The following is a 7244-nucleotide window of genomic DNA, read 5'->3' on the forward strand; positions in this document are numbered from 1 at the left end:
TATAGTGACTAAAAATGTTAACATATGTAAGTCCTTAGAACTGTGCCTGGCACGTGGTAAGATTCTATACATTTCAGCAATCAATATTATATGCCACCATTATGGGAACTGTTATGAAAAGATCTCAAATTCGTTTTCTCTAAACACTTCCCCTTGCAACTCTTTCTCAAACGTTTTCTTAGAATATTGAATTTTTTATGCCCCATCTCTCTTTGTGGAAATTATTCTTTTAAACTTCTTCCTAAACTTAAAAGAAAAAAAGAAAAAAATTTATGTCAGTGTGAATCTTCATTTTTGGTATGACATAGTTTATTTATAACAAAATAACTCCTCATCAATGTTATTATTTCAATTTTATAGTAAAATAGTTTTATTTTTTGAAGGATTTATTGTCTATTTGACAAGTGACTTATAAAACAATCCTTAAAATATACATAATTCTTATTCTTTTTAAACCTCTACTTGGTATTTTCTTTAAAATAATATTAATTGGAAATTTTATTAACAATCACCCAATAAAGACTATTTATGTATTGATGAAGAAAATAAAACACAAATTTAATCTAACTTTTTTTTTATTAAGCACTATTACAAGTATGTGGGGGTATACAAAAGAAATGCAAGGTACATTATTGGTTCTCAGTTTTTAAAAAGTCACACACACACACACACACACACACACACACACACACAGTAACATTTTCTGGCTTTCTTATTTAGCAAATAGTAATTCCAGGAGCCCAGACAATTTCCAATTATATTAGATTTCAGACAGTTGCTTTAATCTACTATATTATGATTTTATGCCTTTCCGTATAATGTTCTCTCTGTCTAGAATGTCATTCCCTTCCTCTCCTGATTTTCCTGCTTGTTTGCTTACTTATCTGTAAAGATTCAATTGAAGGGTTCCTTCCTCTATGGCACTCCTCCCCAGTAACTCCTCCCCTTAATGCGCCTTTGAAAATAGTCCTTTTCTCCGTGCTTCTTCTGTACTGTGTACATGTACCTTTTCTTAGAGCTAGAGAACATTTGATTGCTCTAAAAATCAGCACAAACAACAAAACAAGAGGTGTGGGTCTGCAATCACTTATGGTCTCCATTATGTGAATATTAGGTAATTTTGTGTATGGAAAGACGTTTGCTTGTCAAAATGTAGGGGAAAAAACATTAAAGGGTTTCATTGAAAATCTGCTTCATATGAGTGAAGTCTATGATTCTGGACTTTCTCTGACTTATTTCACTTAGCATAATAATTTCAAGATCCATCCATGTTGTCACAAATGGCAGTGTTTCATCTTTTCTTAGGGCAGAATAGTGTTCCATTGTGTGTATACATCACACCTTTATCCAATCATCTATCAAAGGACCCTTGGTTCACTCATATGTGGAATATAAAACTGAAAGCAACAAAGGAACAAGAAAAACAAATAAAGAAACAAAAAGTCATTGGTACAGACAGCAGTTTAGTGGCTACCAGAGGGTAAGGAGGGACGGGGGATGGTAGCAAAGGGTAAAGGGGCGTCAATATATAGTGATGGAAGGAGAACTGACTCTGAGTGGTGAACACATAATGCAATATATAGATGATGTTTTACAGAATTGTACACTTGAAACCTATGCAATTGTTAACCATTGTCACCTCAATAAATTTTAATTAAAAAAAAAGAAAATCTGCTCCAGAATCCAATTCTTGGAGTTATAATGTATTCATTGCACTTTTTAAAAAAGTATCAGACCCCTCCCCCCTTTTTTTTGAACTGTGGGCAGGGACTGTGTCTCATTCATTTTTGTATTTTCCCTTCTTAGAAAAGTGTCTTGTACACAGAAAGACTCAACTAATGTTTGTTGAATGAATGTATAAGCATCCAGGGATTATGATATATAATGTACATTCTGCTTGCTCAGTGTGTTGCATACTTTTTATTGCCCCCCCAGATCCATTTTTCTGCCCTTACCCACTCTGTTGTCTGCCCTGGGGCCTGACTTGGAAGGCTTACATCAATGGCTCCCGTATCCTCTGGCTCCTGGTTGGCTTTAGTCGACGGGGAGTCCTGGAAGGAGATTGGAAGGAGAGAGTGTTAATTTCCCAGGCTCTCTTCTTGTGAGGTCACTTTGGGGTCATTTTTTTGCCTCACTGCAGATCTTTGCTCCTCTCAAGGTGGTTTCTTTGCAGGTCTCTGATTCTCGGTTTTAGTGACTACTCCCTTCCTGTATCCTTTCGGACAACGTTTCTAAGTTACTATGCTATCTCTGCCTTTTTCCTGAATGAAAGTTCCTCATTTCCTTTCAAGAACACCCTTCTTCATGGGGCTGATTTCATCCACTGCTCCAGGGATTGGCACAGGACTCAGACTTGACCCAGTATCCATCTCTCTAGCTTGAGCTATTAGTTTATGGAGGGGCTCAAGACCAGAATCATTTCCCCTATTGCTATTTTTTCTAGCACTACCAGGAAGGAGGCACTCTCTCCTGAAATTATGGTAAACCTGGAGTATCTGGGAGCCATCTTGGCCTTCATGTGGAGAGTCTTCATAAAAATGAAGCCAATATAAAGGAATGCTGGAAGAGGAAAAAGACTTAGGCCAGTTTGAGCTGAGTCTCTGTCACGTGTAAGTGAAGAAAATATCAGTTAATAGATGATATCATTACCATCCACAAACTATAGCTGTGTGTTAGGAACCGGGCAAAGCAAGATGACTTTATGTGAGGGATGTGTTGTGCTAATTTATGACAAGAGCATCTAGTAGAAAACAGAAGTCAATTTGTTTCTGTGTATGTCTACACGCCTATTCACTTGTGATTATTAAAATTTAAACATGAATGGTTCTAATTCTAGGTGATTATAGAAATCCATTTGCATGATATTAAGAAGCTCATGTATTTAAAAATTTTTCAAAACCTTGTGAAATAGATTTTTTTCTCCCCTTTTTCTTATGTATTTTTGGTTTCCAGTGAAAGGTCTTATTTCCCTACCTGAAAAATATTGGTGAGCTCAGTCTTTTTATTCCTCCATAAGCCAAACTTTTCCAAATAAAGATTGCTGGGGTTAGCTTTTGTTTGAAGGAATCCATCACATTGATTTCACTCGTGATCTAAATGTTATTTTCACTTAAATCTCCAGAGCAGGAAACCTACCAGTTGCACTAACTCTTCTCTGTAAGAATTCTGAATGGATCAGAGAGCAAATCGCCAAAGGCAAATAGAATATATTGTTGAAAAATATCCCATTTCTGGCTGTATCTCAAAATAATTCAAATGTCATAATTTCCTCAAACAGGAGTTTAAATTAACTAGTTTATCTTAGAGATGTATTCTCTAAGACATTAGCCAAGTAGGCTGGGTCTTAGAATTCAGAAGTCATGGTTTCATTTTCATTCAAATAAGTCTAAACATTCAAACCTTGCTTCTCTTCCCAAAAGAAATGGAAAGCAAAAAGAATACAAGTCAGTGGTTCATTTTTAAGGGTTTAAGATGAAGGGATTGCTTCTTGATTTATTTAAAAACTAATGAAAGAATTACAAACCTCTATCTGTAAATGTCAAGTTATTTTTCAGGAAAGCTTTGAATTCTTTCAAATAACACTGACAATTGAGATTCTCTTTCCTAAAGGTTGATTCTTTGGACTTCAATTGTCAGTTTTTCTAGAAGAGAAATAGTGCAGAAACAATATATTTCAGTCCAGGATAAAGACTCACACACCGTCTGATTTGGTGGTGAAAATCCATAAACACCTTCTAATGAATCTAAATCCTAATTGTTCAATTCTTCCTGTGAGTCTCAGAGATAACTCTTGTGTCCTCTCTTCAATACTCCTGCCTCTTATCTAAGAGGTGTTTTTTCCCCCACATTTTTTGTTTGCCTGAGTTGATTCTGTTGCTTGCAACTAAAATATTTTATTTTGGCAAAGTACTTGAAATCGTTGCACTATCTGTTTATAAGACGCAGTGGAAGATGTCTCCCTCAGACAAAAACACAAATTTCATTATTGTACTCCCAAAATATTTACAACTCTTTCAAAAGAGATTAAAATAACTTTTAGTAAAAAATTAAGTGACTGCTATCAGCAGTTATGTCCACTTTAATATACAATATTTCATTTGAGTCTGTTAGTTTACTAGGGCTGCTTTAACAAATCACTACAAATTAGGTGGCTTCAAACAACAAAAATTTATTCTCTCACAGTTCTGGAGGCCAAAATTCCTAAATCAAGGTCTTGGCAAGATTCGTTCCTTTTGAAGGCTCTGAGGGAAGAATCTGTTACATGTCTCTTTTCCAGCTTCTGATGGCAATTGTTTGCACTTCTTGGCATAACTCCATTCTCTGCCTTAGTCTGCACATGGCCTTCACTCTGTGTCTTCTCCATTACTGTTTCTTACAAGGCTACTTGTCATTGGATCTAATGATCTCATTTTGAGATTCTTAATTCTATGTGCAAAAATGCTGTTTTCGAGCACGGTCACATCGAGAAGTATTGGGAGTTAGGACTTGGTCATGCCTTTTTTGGGGGGATCCATATTCAACCTATTAACATCCTTCCACAGCGTGTGAGATGAGTAGCAATTTAATCATCCCCATTTCACACATGAGTAAGTAGAGGCTGCAATCACTTAGCCAGTAGAGTGGAAAGCAGGATACCAGGCAAAAATCTCATCTAAGATCAACGAGATCTATGTCACAGCCTCTCCCGACACTCCACTTTTGATCACATAATCATTTCATCAGCATTTCATGATGAAATGAATGCATTTCAGCATGATGCATTTCAACATGCATCAGAAAATAATGCATGTTTTAACATTGTTCAGAGATTTAACAAAGTTTTATACTTTACAGCATCATGTTTAATTTCTTAATATAAGGTGATTTTTGTTAACAAGCAATTCCTATCAAGATTCCTTAGCTTTTTCAGAAAGAAAGGAAAATTAAGAGAGAAGCCAAATGTATTTTTCCCCATCATCTTCAACTCTTTTTTTGTTTGTTTTCTCATGGTTCTAATCTTCAGTTTATATTGCTCTCCTTCTGCTCACTCGCATCCCATTTCCAGATCCCTGGGGTTCAGCCGATGATGAACACGCTTGCAGAAGCCCAGGGAAGCCATGCTGGCTCTGTCTGCTATCCCCTTTTCCTGGCACTCTGTGAAATAAACAAGGATGCACCTGTCCCATTACAGAAAAGGTAACAGGGCCATGATGCAGGTTTGGGTTTTTGGTTTTTAAGAGGGTCTATTTTGTAGATTAGTTCAGTTGAGGCCAGACCACTGAGAGCACTACGTAATACATTTGCTGCGAGGTATGACACATGGCAGTAATTTGCCTGAGTGACCTAAGAAGCCTTGTCCATCTTTCCATGCTTTTCTAAGATTTGGAATATTCTACAATCTCACAAAACTGCAAAATCCAATTCACATTAGATTAGTTATAGAAATTCAGAATATATAGGAACAGTGTTAACAATGTTTTCTAAGCCAATTCTTAGAACTAGTTTACATTTCTGTATCACTGAGCACTTGCCTTAAATTAATCTGATTTTATTGTTCAAAGGGGGTTCAAAAGTAAACAATATATAGGTTAAAAAAAATGAGACATCTCTAAAAAAGTCTGAGCATGTTATTTATATTTTTCAAATTAAATGTCTGTTCCCATTTCCATTCTGTCTTCACAAAGAGAATTCTTCCTTTGAAGTCATTTCCACATTCTCCAAAAAGTCCTGAATTCTAGTCTTCTTTGATTTTCTCCTTTCAAATTTCATTAGCAATTGACTTGTACCGTACAGTTTAATTTTTTTTTATTATTTGGCATGCACATTATAATTTTGAATGCTTTTCTCATGTCTTATAACCATACTGTAGGTTCCAGAACTTAGAACTGACTCTGTGAATGACTAGCCAACCATGCCCAAAAATGGATCTATGACTGATGCAAAGTACAGTCTACGTTTATTGTAAGAGAGCTGATGACAGCCATACTTCCTCCTGCTTTCCATAATACTTAACATTACTGAGATTCTTCTGTGTGCCAGGTGCTATTCCAAATGACTCCTATGTATTCATATCAGTTTATGGGAAGTTTGAAGACTATGACGTCTTGGGAAATCACAGCAGTATTGCCATTGTCGCGAGCAACATAATTTTCATCCAAGTTTTGGTTGATATCCCTTTCTGGAGAATGTTATTTTTATCATACAAAGTCAGGATAAACCTGACTTCCATTTTCATTTTCCTCTTCCATGCTGTCCCTTTTCGATGTTTTCAAGAATGTGCATTTTTTATCAGTGCCCGTTCGAGTTAGTTAGAATAGATGCGGCTGTTGATGAATTTTGTCAACAAGTGAAGAAGAATTTCAGTGATTATGTTCTTTTACTCAGTTTTTTTGCACTAACATTCTTGGTAGTTGATTTAAAAGTATTAAAACTGCCAGTATTGTAGGTGGACTCATGCATGAAAGAGGTCCTGACTTTCGTGTCTTTAGTTTGGCTTTTCCATGGTGAGATTTTGTAGGAGGAGCAGCACATGTAGGCTGTAAGCCTTTATACTGTTTGGACCAGTCCTGTTCTTCACTGGTTGTGACTAAAAATTTTCTACTCCTGGGAATCCCAATTTCTGCCACTCTTTTATATTATCTTCCTCAATGATCACCATTCTTAGTACTCTAGATATAAGTTTTGGAGGTTACACTAAGGAAGAGGCTTAGGAGATTTTTTTTTTTTGGTTGGGTATTTGTGTGTCCCATATACCTGCAGCTAAAGACTGATTCAGATTTAGTTATCTCTCATATTCAGAAGTTAAATGTACTGTGTTCAGCCTCAAACTGTTTGTATTTTCGCTTCCCTTTACTCTCCATGGGGTCATTATTTCTATGGAGTCCTTTTATTGTTTTGTTTTGTTTTTTTTTTCAGAATGCAAAGTACTGCTACAAGAACAGGAACTTCCATTACAGTATCTGTTATGGACTGAATGTTTTTGTCCTCCCCAAATTCTTACGTTGAAACCCTTATCCCCAATATGATGACCCTTGAGCAACACGGGTTGAACTTCATGGGTCCACTTATATGTGGATTTCTAAAAAGTAAATACTACAAATGTTTTTTCTTTTCCTTATGATTTTCTTAATTACATTTTTATCTAGCTTACTTTATTGTAAAAATATAGTACATAATACATATAACATGCAAAATATGTGTCAATTGACTATGTTATTTGTAAAGCTTTTGGTTAATGGTAGGCTCTTGGGAGTTAAATTTTTGGG

At 35.8% G+C, this 7244-nt stretch overlaps 1 pseudogene; it reads right to left on the reverse strand.

Annotated features, from left to right (window-relative positions):
- Positions 1-6050: 6050 nt before the first annotated feature.
- Positions 6051-6839, reverse strand: LOC117023218 (vasculin-like; annotated as a pseudogene).
- Between the last annotated feature and the right edge of the window lie 405 nt (positions 6840-7244).

Source organism: Rhinolophus ferrumequinum, chromosome 6, assembly GCF_004115265.2.
Source record: "Rhinolophus ferrumequinum isolate MPI-CBG mRhiFer1 chromosome 6, mRhiFer1_v1.p, whole genome shotgun sequence".
NCBI lineage: Eukaryota > Metazoa > Chordata > Mammalia > Chiroptera > Rhinolophidae > Rhinolophus > Rhinolophus ferrumequinum.